Here is a 15,474-nt window from a genome sequence, read left to right as displayed (position 1 = left end):
AGACCTCCAAGTGAGGAGATTCCACAACCCCTCTGGGCAGCCTGTGCCAGGGCTCCCTCACCTCAACAGTGAAATAGTTTTCCCTTATTTTTAAGTGGAACTTTTTGTGTTCCAGCTTCATCCCATCACCCCTTGTCCTGTTGCTAGCTACTATAGAAAAGAGGGATGTCCCGACCTCCTGACACCCACCCTTTAGATATTTATAAATGCTAATAAGATCACCCCTCAGTCTCCTCTTCTCCAGACTAAACAGCCCCAGTTCCTGCAGCCTTTCCTCGTATGAAAGATGTTCCAGTCCCCTGATTGTCTTGGTGGCCCTGCGCTGGACTCTCTCTGTCCCTCTTGAGCTGAGGAGCCCAGAACTGGACACAGGACTCCAGATGAGGCCTCACCAGGGCAGAGCAGAGGGGGAAAAAAAGAGATGGAGATGCTGGGGGTTGAACCCAGGGCCTCTTACATGCAAAGCAAGCGCTCTCCCGCTGAGCTACATCCCCTTAAACATTTATGCCGCATAATTTCATTTTCCTTTCTGGATTGACCAAGGTAAGTACTTTCAGTTTTTCACTTACAAAATAAACACTGCATTTCTCAGCTCACTCCAAACATGTCTTCGTTGTACTCATTTAAAGTTTGATTGCTTTTTTTTTTCTTTGAATATGATTAAATAGAATTACAGTTTTTTTGGAGGGTGTGCTTTTTTTTTTTAAAGGCAGAACTGTGGTGGAGCTAATACTTCCTCATAGTCATTATATACTGGCTACCACATTCTAGTCAGTAAAACCACAGACCTTTACCTCATTTATTAACATTGTATAGCTTTATTAACAAGCTATTAGTGCTTTTGCAATCTGCCATTCAGACAGGTCGGCAATGAAAGTGAGCCACAATGTAATATTGACTTTCACCAGTATTATTTATTGATCTTTAATTTCTCTGGCTAAGGTCATGGAGAAAGAGAAGGAATACATCTCTGAACCACTTGCACCTTCTCACAAACTCCTGTGTTTTTTTCCAGTTTCTGAATCAGCATAACACTTGTGAAACAAGCCAACTTGTGAGCATAGCTTTTAATCTATTTTGGAAGATGCTATCCAAGATAATATGTGCAGAAAAGACTGTTTATGAGGCAACATGTTACACTTCTCATCTGTTTGCACTGCAGACATCCTCCCAAAATGTGTGATTAGGGCATGACCCTCTAATTATCAAGAATTACAGAGGGAAGAAAAGGTTAATATCACTTCCTACCTAGTATTTCAGCCCTTGATAAAGACTAATTGTTAGCAACAGGGGAGTAATAGTTATACTTAAGAAAACCTTTAAATAGAGAATTCTATAGGTTATGCTTTTTATTGAGTCCTCACAATGCAGATAGAAAAGATTAAAAATCAGGTGTTGCCTGTGCATTGGAAGCACTCTTAAACATTCCATCCATACATACATTTGCAGTGCATATATGATGAGTCAAATGTCAACTTAAAAAGCAGTTTTTTGCCAACTTTACTACAGCAATCATCAAAAGAAACATTTATTTAAGAAATCTCATCTGTTTTGACTCACCATGTTCTGGAAAGAGAGTGAACAATAGCATGAAGCAGAAACTGGGACTGGACCTATACAGTGATGACAAAACTATTCTTCTTCGCCTTCCATTTTAATAAAAGCTTTGGAATATATTTCCTTTTAGTCCCATTATGGAATAAATCCACAATTTTGAAACCTCAAAGCACCGTGAAATAAATCTGTCACATTCTCAAGGCCTCTCTAGTATATAGTGCTTTTGGAAATATGATCCTTAAGTCTTAGCTTAAAGAAACAGCTCATTCAAATGGAAAACTGTGATATGCGATAACCAATAACACTCTAGAGAGACTTTTGCATGCATTTGCATAACTTCACTCCCTTCAAAAAGGCAATAATGCAAAGGTGAGGCAGACTCCTTTTTACTTACACACTTTAAAACAATCAGTAGACATTTGGTTTTAACTTTTCCTCAGTTAGCATCATCTCCCACAATACCTTTTGTAATAATCAGTATTTACTGTCACGACACATCTGGGCATGAGCGGAACTAATCATCTGCAGGCTGGCCCTGCTGCTAAGCTGAACAAACAAGCTGTTCAAGACTTCTTCCTGCGAACATTTCTGTTTCATAAATCAATGAGGACATAATGGAATATTTTCCCTTCTCTTTCACAGAGACACAACTGAGATCCACAAAATCATTTCTGAATGACACTAAAAAGAAAAAAAAAAAGCAAACCATCAAAAAAAGAAACAAAAACCCTCCAGTTCAACTGCATATAGTTTGTTCAGAGACATGGGCACAAGCAGACAGTAATAAACCAGCACAGCAGTCCAACTGAAGTTTTAATCTATGGAATTAATAATATGTGTTCTAGTTCCTGCACCTGTGACAGATGGCATAGAAGAAAGCTACCCCGATCAGCACTGCTGAGTTTTGAAATCCCAATGCACAAACCATAGATGTCATTGGCAGAACTGTTCAAGGAATTAGAGATCCAATAAATAGACTTTGCCTTGTCTCCTTTGCACTACTAAAAGCTGTTTGCATTATTTTCAAGTTATCTAAAAGCAAATACATCCCGGGGTTGAAGCAGCTTGTCAATTTTCATTAATATAAGTGTTTGATAGTAGGTCAGGGACGTGTTAATCCAATAGATTAATCAATTCATTTTTGGTTTTGTTTTTTTTCCTCAACATTTCAGTGCTCAGAATTTCCATTGGCCATGGGGAATGATTGCAGCTCACAGAGCCTGAGTATCTTCCTGTGGCTTGCAAATAATCAAGGTATTGCTTTCAACTCCAGACAAATGACCAGACTTGGAAACATAGGAAGTACTGAAAAATGTTACCATGTGTGGGTTGATATGGGTTCCACGATCAATTTCTGAAGCTATGAATGCTACAGAATTATTGGAAGGGCCTCAACTGATTTTTCTTTTTAATCTGTGTGGCTGAGCCTTTTGATTGCCACACAGATCTGCCAAATCAAGCCCAGGGTCTGCATCTATATAGGGAAATAAAATAGGCACAGGCCTATTCTCTGACCTCAAAAGCAAAAGGCAGGCAAGCTTATGTAAACATGATTAAACTCTCTCCCCTTCAAAGTGATCCTGTTAAGACTGGCCCCTCAGAAGGATCCTAGCCTAACGTTATCCACAGGTGTGCCCAGACATTGCTGGTGAGAACACCAGTTGCATTGATACTGCATCCTTTGACATGCTACAACATGGATAGTTACACACCAATGCTTAATCCTAAATTACAACCATAGATGTGGAACACAGATGAAGAAATTATATCCTTTAGTTGACAAAGCAGCACTGAACACCTTGTAAGCACAGGTCACTCTTTCTGCTAGGTGGACTACCAGCCCCAACAAACCATTTTCCCTGGAAGCTTGGAGAAAAAAAGAAAGGAAACCAACATCCACTCCTAGAGTGCAAATCCAGAACTTCACTTCAGAGCCATTCTCTCTGTTTTTCACTGAAGGATGCCTCTGTGAAGGACTTCTTATAACATACCATTGTCTGCAAGGGCTGTCTCCTCTGACTCCAGACAAATAACCAGCCATCCAAACGAGTGCAAACTACATTACCCTTTGATAGCACCCCAGAGGCTGTTGATGTTCCCCAGAAATCAAGAGGCTGGAAGGTATGTCACACATCAACAGGGTCCAGCTCTACTCCCATTTCATAAAAATTCTCACCTGGACACACTAGATTAGAGGGAAGCAATCAAATGCTGCCCTTCCAGCAGACCTTACAAAGACAAAAGAGAGCTATTAAATTGGAAACAGCTCTCCTTATTTACCTGCATTTAGACCAGCTGGTGGCAACAGGTTACAATTAGTGTTTTTAGCAATTATTGGCCTGTTATGTCCCCTTCTCACTATGGTTTAAAATGTTATCATGATCATTGTTAATTTTGCTGGCTGTTCTTTCAGATTAAAAAAAAGCCAAGAGGTAAGAGGATAGAAAAAGTGAAATACATTCTAGTGATGATTATTCAAACATAAGGTTAATATCAATGGTAAAATAACTACCAGAGTGGTGTTATGCTTCTCTATTTAGTCTAACATTTAGCTTCCAGGTTTCCCACACTAGAGAGCACATGAATCTGGAGTACCATTTGGGACCCTCCATTATTTTAACAGTTGTTACAATAAAGTGCTTATTATTATATTATCTGTTTGTCAGTATCTCAGAGAGGTTACATTGAAAAACATGTCCAGAGACTAGGGTTTCTGTAGGTTTTTTTTTCCTGCTCTGCATTTGTTGGGCTTGATGATCGTTGCAGAGAAAGCTGAGCAGTTATACAGCTCTACTGCTGTTACTACAGTTTTTTCTATGGAGCTTTGGGTGAAATTGCATGAGGGTAAGACCTTCATGTAATTTCAGTCCCAGTCTGTATCTCAAATTATTTTTCTGAACATGGGAGAAAGGGAATCACAAGGTGTTCCTGGAGTTACTTTTAGAACTCGTGAGCCCAATTGTTTTTCTTCTTCTGTAGGTGCATGAACAATTGATGATAAAGCTAACTGGATCTAGAAGACCAGCTCATTTCTCCTCACAATCAACACAAGAATTGTCTCAAGTCTTCTAAGACATATTTGTGTGGTTTATCTCTTAAGTCCCAGCTTCTGAGTCACGATGTTAAGGGAAAACCCCAGTTCAAACAAAAGCACAAAGAATTTAAATGCATTGGCACAAATTAAAAAGCTCAAGATTTACTGATGTTTTTTAAAAAATATCATGCCTCTCAAAGTAACCAGATATTTAACCAAGTCCATCTTTATGAGTCATAAATTTATATTGGCAATTTTTAATTCTCATTCTCATCTGGACAAGCCAGCCAACTGTATGAAATTTTTCCTTTAATCTGATATCTGTGGGCTCATATTTGCAATGGCCACCGTGGTTCATGCCTTTCCTATCACCAGTAAGAACACTGTTTGATTTTCTTTGGTAGTCTTTGGTCCAAGTTCTCAAGCCAGATGCTGAAACCAGGTACGTGGAGCCCAGCATTGCTCCAGAACAGGTTTCATAATACTTTTACACAAAATCTTAGGGAAAAAAACCCACAAATTTTCAACCCTGAAAGTATTTTCTGTGACAGGAGTGTGACATAAATTACAGTAAACTTCTAGTATCTAATTACAAAATTGTTTTAAAACAACCAGCACATTTCTAGATCCATAGATGTACTGTGTTTACTTTGACCCATGACAAGAGTGTAAGAAGGTAAGTTATTCCAAACACGCACCTAAATAAAAGGTGCTGCTGCCAGGAGTACTCCATAAAAGCGCTGTGGTTAGAAGGTCAGACACAGAAGAGCTCCTATGAGTTTCAGGAAAGCAGCCAGAGATGTAAATCTGTATCATTAGGGAGATGGGTACTTATGGTGCCTCATAATAGAAACAGTGTTTCTCCCAAGTGATTAAAAATAGATTAACAATTGTTTTTTTTCTTTTTTCAGATTTGAAAGAAAGAAGATGGGGAGAAGCCATATACAAGGGTAGAAAAGACTGATTTTTTTTTAGTTCACAAAAATAGTGCAGCTTTTAGGCGTTAAGTGGAATGATCTAAGTCTGTTGTCTCAATGAGATCAGCTTCTGCTGCTCTATGGACAATAAAACAAAAAGAGAGCAAAGAAAAAGGTCTCCCTCTTCTCAAGGAGACTTGTCAAGCTTCTGAATGCAGTTCAGAGCAGAGAACTAATTTAGTTGCTGTCCTGAGAGAAGTAAGAGAAGGAATGAGGACAGAGAGAGGGAGTCCATGGGTTTGAGAGTGTTGAGGGTGTGTGTGTTTGTGTCTCTTTCCTCCATCAGTTGTAAAAGAAGCCTCCAGAGATCACACCAAGGTCAATTGCTGCTAATACTTTTTCCCACCCTCACAGTCCCAGTCATATGAATTCATTTTTTTTTTTCTATACATTCAAATCTTCCACCATGGAAAACAGTTTAATGTCTCAGTGGTAACTAATCAATATGGGAATGCACAGTCACAGAGTGAAATAAGTTACTGGGAAAAGCAAGGGCCAATTACTTCTAATGGTCTGAACAACAGAAAAGAATTCCCAGTATTAGACAAAATAGTATGTGATTGTGCTGGTTTGTAAAAGGAAAAGGTAAGCAGAAAAGGTGAGCCTCAAAATTCTAATTTTAAACCAATTTATGCACATATTAAGAAATTAAATGCCTTTTAATATGTGAGTTAATAGTTACTATTTCCTTTAAGGGAAGAAAAAAGCTGTAAAAGTCAAATTCTTACCTGTTTTGTTTCCATTGCATACAAATACAAAGATAAAATGCACTGTATTAAATAGCAGCCTGTGACTGTAAGCAACAAATGCTTGATCACCAGAACATTAAGAAGCCATCAGTTACTAAGGTTGAAATGGACACCACTGAAATTCCAACTCTGCACCCAAAACAAATCAATGTGCTTGAAGCTTTGCAGCTGGGCTAATGCAACTAGGAAAGTGGCTGGATTTGAAAGAAAAAAAAATCATTAACTGCTGCTTTATTTCACAAAGCCTTGATATGCACTCTGCCACACAATGCTAGGAAACATGCACAGCATCATCTGGACAAACAATCATCCCCATATTAGGTGGCAGGCTTACTGTAGACAATGACAGCTAATTGTTTACCTATTCTGAGACATTCAATGAATGAGAGGAGAGAGGAGAAAGGGAAGAGGAATTTTCCTACAACTAAAATCACAAATAAGCACTAAACAAACATTCAGAAGACAGAAGTAACAGAAGACAGCTGACCACCCACTCTCTTCAAAAATCCAGATTAAAACCAGCAAGAAACAGTCACTTAAGAGACCAGGGGTTTGGTTTTTACATGACAATTAATTTATAGTGCTTCTGCCTACCTAACAGTTGGGTTTCCACACTGAAATTCACCCCAGCCCCCCTTAGTATAACCTCAGTGATACAAAATCATGACTTAACAGTAAATCTTAAATATTATTGTCATCATTAATATTTAAGCAAGCGTTTTCATCCTTAGTTCATGCTGTTTAATTATGTTTGCAAATTAACCTGTGCCACTTTGAAACCTTTCACAGGGGGAGGCAGTGGACTTGGAAAAGTCTGTGTTTGTTATAATTAGATTACACTATGGAAACATTTAATGGAAAACCTTACTTTTTAACCAGCTTTTTAAAAGCAGTAATTCTGGGATGCTTTTGTAAGTTTTCCTCTGACAGCTGAATAGATTACTTTGTTTCTGTTCTTTGATTAAAACTTATCTAACATCTTGAAACTGAAAGGCTCTGAAATTTTACTTTAACCTGCTCATTGAATCAAAAAACAGCAACCATGAGAAAATTACGGTTTTGTTTAAAAAACTATCACAAACGAAACTGTGAAATAAATATTCATCTTCACATGAAACCTCACAATAAAATACACATAAGAGATAAACCCCACAGATTTCAAAGTAACCTTCAGACAAACTCCATCTCAGAAAAGACCTCAGGATTTGATCACAAAGTATTATTACATGTGAGCACACATTTGAAGGATGGGTTTGAAATATTTTCTGTACGTCCTTTATTTTAAACATTTCATTAAGCAGTGTTCTAGTCATACACCGATACAATTATATGCTGCTGCTGTCATATCCTGTGACTTTTTGGATTATTTTACCATCTGTAATAACAAAACCAGTCCTCTGTATGGAATCTAAAATATATGACCTATATGTCATTTTCTCATTGATCGTGATTGAACAGCTTAACTTGCCCAGCAAATGAAAGTACTATGAAAGTTATGGGAGATAAACACTAATGCATAAACAATCATATGTATTCTTCAAAGTTTATCCCAGATCCATAAGAAATACTAATGGGTATTATCAACATTACTTCCAACCATCAAACAAACTTTCCAACTGATAGTACCACCCTCAAGGTAAGAATATCTGAAGTTATTCTTAACTGGTCCCTGAAACCCCAGTTTTCAGCTAAATTAACAGATCTGAAATGGTATACTAATGTAAGCTACTGTTAGTTTGCCTTAATACTAAGGCAAGGTATTTGGAGTACATTCCCATCAGCAGTCACCTGTTCAGAGATGAGTTGTTCACGGGACTGGTAATAGCTGATGCTATGGGGAAGCATGAGGCCACTGGCAATGGTTGGTGGCCAGGCTCATGCAGTTCCCTGAGACGGTATTTCCCACTGTAGCTACTAGATACCAAGCCTTGTGGTAGGCATCACTGCTCTGACTCAGATGGCATTTCCAGGGTTTCTGTAATCATCATTTCTTGCCCCTTCTACTACAGCCCAGTTCCCACGTTGCTGCTGCTGTTTTCTGTAAGGACCTATACATTCAATTACAAACTTAATTGTTAAAAGGATTGAGCAGTTTGATTCAAATTGATCTTCTCTTAAAATTAAAAATTCCCCAGCATGTCATTTCTTATGTCCCAATGAACAGCATAGTTTGTGTTTGCCTGAAAATACAGAAGATTAATAAGCAACACAAGTCTGGATAGATCTTTATAGGTATAAAATGATCACAGATAGTGTATGCATTTCAAGAGGAAGTCAAGATGAAAAAATGAAGTGGTTTTATTAATGATGTATTTAATAGCTGGTAAAAGGAATTTCATTTGCTGAATAAGCTTCAAATAAAAAGCCTGCAAAATATGGTCAGATAATTACTGTAATATTAATAGAGAGGCGCCTAACCTTACTTTGTAACTAACATAAAACCTTCAAGGTATTATTTCATTTTTAAAGGGGTGTGTATATATATATATATATATATATATATATTACACCTGTTATACTTACCTATTCTTGAAGGAGGAATAGAATTTTTAATTTGTTCAATGCTTAAGACTAGGAGGTCAACATGTGACTGGATTTCTAGCTAATACTGGCTAATCTTATCTAATTTGAAGTCCAACCACTGCTAGGATCTCTAAATGTCAGTCATCATTTAAGCAAAATCTCCTGTAATATAATGCCATAAATATTGAAGGCATTAGTAAAGCTGAAGGTCCTGCTTTATTTAATAAGGAAATGGAAAGTTCAGGGCTTAAGAAAGTGAGCCTTTTCTCACCCACAACTGTGTGGTCTAAGACAAGAATAATGAATAACTAAATGTCTGATGTTTGTCTCAATGCTGTACAAAATTTGGCATGGGAAGAAAAAATACTTCTAGGACTTAGATTTACTATTAATAAGTAAATTTGTTTTATGATAGTAACTCTCTTATCTCAGTATCTTTTTTTCCAAGGAAATCCAACACATTTCTCTGAATAAACAAGAATTCTATTACAATTATGCCAAGAATTCTAGTACATTTGTTTTTAGTAGCTTCACTGTCTAAAGGCAGTAGATGAAGTATTGAACTGAGCTCCTGCATTTCCTCTGCTGCTGCAGGCTGTGTTTGCCTTAGATGTCATGGTGGAAGAGATCAAGGGAAAGAACTAGAATTTACAAGTTTGACTAGCAAAAGCAAGAATAATAAAGCTCTTTAGGCATTCAATGATGCCTCTCATCAGGTCTTATGTGTGTAGATCAAGAGCTCTCTGAATCATCCCCTCTTCCACTGCCAATAATGTTTTTCCTTGAGCCCTGTTTATATATAACAGAAGCCCTGAGAGACCTTGTAGGTGAAGGCTGAGGTAAAGGCAGTAGTGGCTACCTCATCTTCACCTTATCTTCACCTTCTATCACCAAATCACTCAGAACACTCAGCAGTAGCCTACATTTTCCTCTCTTATTCCTTTACTGCTAATGTAGCAGTGCAAGCTCTTCATGTTAGATCCCTTGCAAGTATCAACTGCAGCTGAGACTGGCTTTCCTGACACCATTCCTGCATGCCCTGTATGTTATTACAGTGCTACTTGTAGCCTGCCTTCACTTCCACTTCCTGCATACAACCTTTTTGCATTGCAGTTGAGTCACGACTTTGCTGAGCCATGTTTTTTAAGCCTCCTCATCTTCCTAACTCCTGGGATGGACAACTCTTGCACTTGATATTGTCCATAAAGACATGTCACTTGTTCTAAGCTCTTTTGCATCCATAAAGTCCTGCTACCTGTTCCCTCAAAAGCTGAAATCTGCTCTACAGAATCCTAAGGTCTGTACCGTGCTACTTGCTTTCCTCACTCTCTTTAGCATCTTGTACTTCTTAACTCCCTGGATGCTGGAGCCACAGCTTTCCGTGTTTGTCTCACCCCTAATCAGTTCTTCCTTTTTGTGCATAGCAGGTGCAGGAAAGCTCCACTCTTGGTTGGCCCATTCAGCACTTATGTTAAGTGATTGCCCTCCACACCCTCTAGAAAACTCCAGGATTACAGGAGTCCAGCTGTGTTGCCCTTCCTGGATGTGTAAGGGAGTCTCCCATAAGAACAAGGCTCTGTGATCTGAGGACTTCTTCAAGCTGTTTAATGATGACTTTGTTTACTTGCTCACTTTTATCAGATAGTCTCTAACAAGTTCTCACTGCCCTTGATGTCACCTGTCTGAAGAGCTCCATATATCTGAGCTGCTGCCTTGTATACTGTCAATTCCATCTCCTTTCCCCTAATGCCGGTCTTTCTTAAGGAGACTGTATCTATCCATCAATCCATCACAGCAGTCCAGACATTTGAGCAGTCCTCATCTCAATTACTGCCATCACATTTCGGTTCTGCACTCACACGCTGTACTTTCTCCTCCTGTTTTCCATGCTGTGTGTATCTGTGCACAGGAACTTTGCAGGTGCCCTTTGCCACCTGCTTTATCCTTTCCAAAGGCTCTTTTTCTCCCATTACTCTGTCTTATGTACTTAGTACCTTTAAATTCAATTCTTTTACTTAATTGTAAACTGTCATCATCATTCTCAGTGTGCCTAGTTTAACACCTTCTTCAACAGACAAGCAAGACTGTAGGCAAATATATTTTTATGCCACCATTGTCAAATGGGTACCAGCTTTCATTCCTCAGATAGTGACCTATGATCATTAAACCTGAAGCACTACCCATGACATGAGGAAGTTGCTAACTCACAGAATCTATCCACTCCTACCTGAGACCTGTCCCTTCAGTTGTAGGATTGAAGGGAACACCACTTGGCTTCCTATGTCCTTCATCTTTACCTCCAGGTCTCTAGTCCCTTCTGATTTGTTTAAGATCTCCCTTGGCAGTGTTGCATGTGGACAAAATGAAAGTGAGCCTGAGAGTTGCAACCATCCTCCCTACACTAGTTCAGAACCTCTGCAAACAGAAGATTTAATGAGTAAAGAGTGATCTAACACATCTGGTCAGATGAGGGATGCTTCCATCCCTGCAAAATGAGGTCTCCAATCATCATCGCCCACCACTTCCTCTAGGTGCCAGTGTCCCATGGAAGGCCAGCTCACTCTGAGATCTCCTTTAATGGAGCTTGTTCCCTTACACAGAATTCCTATCAATTCTGTGAATTCAGATCTAAGGGTACATAACGAGTGTTTCTCTTGCTGCCAGTGGACTTAAGCTTCAAGCCTTATCTATCTTGTAGGTTTCTACCCATCACTCATTCAAGCATGCCCTTCAACTATCCCTCCTTCCCCACACAGGACTCAGATCTTCACTCTACAAAGTTCCCTTTTTTGTTCTTGTGTGATTCACCTTGTACCTTAAAAAGCTTGGTTTCTCTTATGTTAAGCCTTTGCTGGTGGCATCCTTTTTCTCTGCAGGTATTTCATACATAGAGGTCTGCTGTTCCTGGAACATGAGTAATCTTGATGCAGTAGAAGCTATGTAGTAGTCTCCCAGACTTCTCAGGTCCCAGAGTAGGGTCCTAGGAGGTATACCCTGTAGTTTAATAAATGTGAAGCAAGAAATTAGCACATTAATTTTCAGATTTCATACAGCAAGAAAGCAGTAAACTATTAGTTGATGAAAAGGGAAAACTAATTGTGAAGATACGTAGCAAGATCTCAAAATACAGATACACTCTCCTTATCCATCCGACTGCAAAAAAGCCAAGGTAAAGAAATACAAAAACAAGCTTTCTGCTACTTCTGTCCATTCTACAAAGCACTCAAATAAAGGAGCACATAGGTATGTGCCACTTATTACCATTTTACCTATCAGATGTTTATCAGCAGACAGAAAGCATTGCTAAAAATAACATGCATTTTGCAGGCAAATAACACTTTAATCTGAAGGTTTAGTAACTCAAATTGAGTCCGCATGCATTATGTATGAGTCTGTTTTACCCTGAAAATAATAGAATTACATTGTCAAAAGACAATGGCAGTTTCATGCTTGACAAACTTCAGTCACTTGACTGGATTTAGACCTATTCTTTCCAGGTAAGGCAATCCTCTTATTACCAGTTTTATTGAAACTAAAACACATTATTTTTGGAGTGGTAGAGACACTGTTAATTTGCTTGTTGTTACTCTTTCTAAATTGTTTAGGTCTTAGACATGTTTATACACAGATATCTAAGTTGTGAAAATAAACTTGGAAGCATTGACACTGTCAGTTTCTTCTGCCTTTTGTAAAGTAGCTGCTTCCACTGATCAAGTTACTAGTAGTGTTCAAATACTGTTTGCTACATCATGTACCATTCTAGACTTGTTTGGAGGGTCAGCCCGCACTTTGAGCAGCTCTAGTATAGATCAGCCCTGCCTAATGCTATTTGCAAAAAGCTGAGAAATGATGAAGAGCAACATGCAATCCAGTGAGCTGTCAGTGAGAAATACGCATCCATATGCTTTATCCAGGTGCAGGGGTCAGTGATCCACAGTACTGTTCCTAAAAAAAACAGCAATGTGTAACCCAAATTCCCTTTTCCATCTATTAATAACTCCTAGGAAACTGTGTGAATAAAATAAGGTCATGTGAATAAAATAAGGTCATCAATTAACTAAATCAATTGCAGTGACAAGTCTGTGAGAAGAACTGTGTACAGTAACCATCAGAAGTAAGAGGCAATTTTTAAGTTCCACAAACTAGTTTCATATTAAATTGCTCAAATATAATTTTTAAAAAGAGACTATTTAAAAAATTGTGAAAGATGAGTCTCCACTTATTTCAGACATTCAGCTTTCCAGTTTAGGGTGAAATAAATGTCCTGGCCCTGGTTCCTTGAAAGGACAAAACCTTTAAAACAGTTGAGCTCTTCAAGGTATTTTAAAGACATGGATTTGGACTCTCTTTCTCCTACATATAGCTTAAGGTTACCTTCTAGGAGAAAGTTTTCTGACAAAAAATCTAATTAAAAATCCTTTCTTGCTTATGCATTTATTAATTCTGGGAAATCTTAAACCACTGGGGTATCATAGTCCTCCCCAAGCATATATATGCCACAAACTGAGTAATAGCACATCTATTATGATACAGACACCCACATGTTTTTCAAAGAAATTGTAAAAATTGAGATGAAATTAATCAGTTACCTTCCTCAGAGAAAAAGGAATCAATCATCATTCATAAAACTTTAACAATTCTTAATGAAAACCATTAATCCAAGCATATAGTTAGTTGAAGTGATGCAAATGAAAAATGTTTAACTATGAATAATAAAGATTTTAAAGATGAAAAATAATACACAATGCTTTCAAAATAAACTAGCTTCTTAACAAATATTTGGCTTTTTTCTTCTTTTTAAAGAATTTCATATTTAAAAGGGGGAAGAGAGAGCAAGAATCAAGTGTAACAGTTTCCAGTTATATAAGGGTTCTAAGCAAAAAGAACAACGGCAGCAAATACTGTGAGAGAAGAAGGTTGGAGAAGAGTATCATGCTTTGGTAGACATTTGCATTACATCAGCTGCCTATATTGTTGAGAGATTCTTGTGAAATTCCATCCTGCACTTGATACCTGTATTAAACCCAGACTACTAAGCAGTGAACAGGCATTGTGTGATGCTGATTTAAGCCCTAGTCTTCAAGGCATCCTTAAGAGACTCACTAAAGCACATGGCAACAGCCTCAATGTCTTGGTTTCATTGCAAAAGAAAGATAATAATTTCATCTAGTAGTGAATAGTCCAGATTCCTTCCCACATGGAATCACTCAGGGACTTCTATCATGTAGCGTTATCCCAGGGCATTCTAGTTCTCAATGTCTCTCTTAGTTTGTCTGAATTGTTCTAAAAAATAAACGTCTTCTGGTTAGTTACTAATTTAATTTCATGGGTATTTCCAATGTGTGAAACTTAGTGGTGCTGAAGAACTTATATTTGATACAAATGTTCCACAGAAAAGCTGTATAAAAAAGTAGAGAGTAAAGTAAGTACTATTTCTCTATCTAGAAACTTAGTGTTCCTCCAGCTGGAGATGGAGAAGCCTTGTTTCTTTCCTTTCCTGCTCATAAGTAGAAAGTGCAACACTGATCATGTAGCTTCAGGCAGTTTTTTTGGGTCCAGGGAACATTTTTTTGTGAAAGTTCTTGAATTTGATGTTCCATCCTGATGAAAGAAAATATAACTTCCAAGTTTTCTTGGAATACACTTCACTTGTAAACAAATTTTAAGGGAAGTAATAGTAATATGTTAAATTCTAACAAGTTTAAATCATTCCAAGAACTGAGTTTTATTCATACCCCTATTGCATCTATGTAATTGTGTTCACTTTAGTAAAGAATGCAATTTCTGATCTAGACAGTTAAATGGGAGAAGAAAATGAGGCTTTCTAAGCTCTCCATCATTTTTTAGAGCTCTCTATACAGACTTCATTGACTCTGAAAACATTAATTTCCCCATAAAAAATGGATTTTATGCATAAGCTTCCTTTATTATGCAGCCATCTCTAATATCTTCCAGTTTTCACAATCTGAAGCAACGTTACGCTGACCTACCTTGGAAACATATTAGTATTTCCCACCAGTATTTCTAAGTTATAGAAGACTTTCTATTGGTAACGAAAAATGCAACTGATAATGAAGTAAATTCAAGACACCTGATGCTTAATAACTTGCAGACATTAATGCTATACAATTTTGTAAGCAAGAAAATGTTTTGGTTTTTTTTATGCTATCATGCAATAATTGTAGAGATGAAAGGTAATAAGTATATTAAACCCACATTGAACCAGTTCTGAAAACACTTGTAGCGTGAAATACAATACAGCCTAAAGACTGAAGTATGCTTGTAAGACAATTACTTTAGCTTCTAAACAATCCAACATGATTTTGCTCAACAACTAGTGTCTGAAAAGGAGCATATAATACATTTGGTTTTGTGCTTCAAGCCACTTTTTTTGTGTGTTTCTGTCACTTTTATTTTACATCAGTAGGAAGGATGCTAAGTCTGGCTAAAATATCAGCTCTTTTGGTGTAAATGATGGATATAATATGATTACTTCACTCAAAGCTTGAATCATGAAAAGACCTTTGTCTGATATAGCTTCACATAAGTGAGTCAAAGTGCATATTATATGCATGATCAAAAAGCAGCAAGCCTGACATTTGAAGGTCAGATCAGAGAGGGCAATAACACAAGG

The 15,474-nt window shown here is 37.7% G+C and overlaps 1 non-coding gene across 1 annotated transcript; it reads right to left on the bottom strand.

Annotated features, from left to right (window-relative positions):
• Nucleotides 1-422: 422 nt before the first annotated feature.
• Nucleotides 423-494, bottom strand: TRNAA-UGC (transfer RNA alanine (anticodon UGC)). Its single transcript has one exon. It is a non-coding gene; the product is annotated as a tRNA-Ala (tRNA).
• Between the last annotated feature and the right edge of the window lie 14,980 nt (nucleotides 495-15,474).

Source organism: Colius striatus, chromosome 4, assembly GCF_028858725.1.
Source record: "Colius striatus isolate bColStr4 chromosome 4, bColStr4.1.hap1, whole genome shotgun sequence".
NCBI lineage: Eukaryota > Metazoa > Chordata > Aves > Coliiformes > Coliidae > Colius > Colius striatus.
The sequence above is the reverse complement of the archived record's forward strand: the minus strand, read 5'-3'. Positions and strand labels throughout refer to the sequence as shown.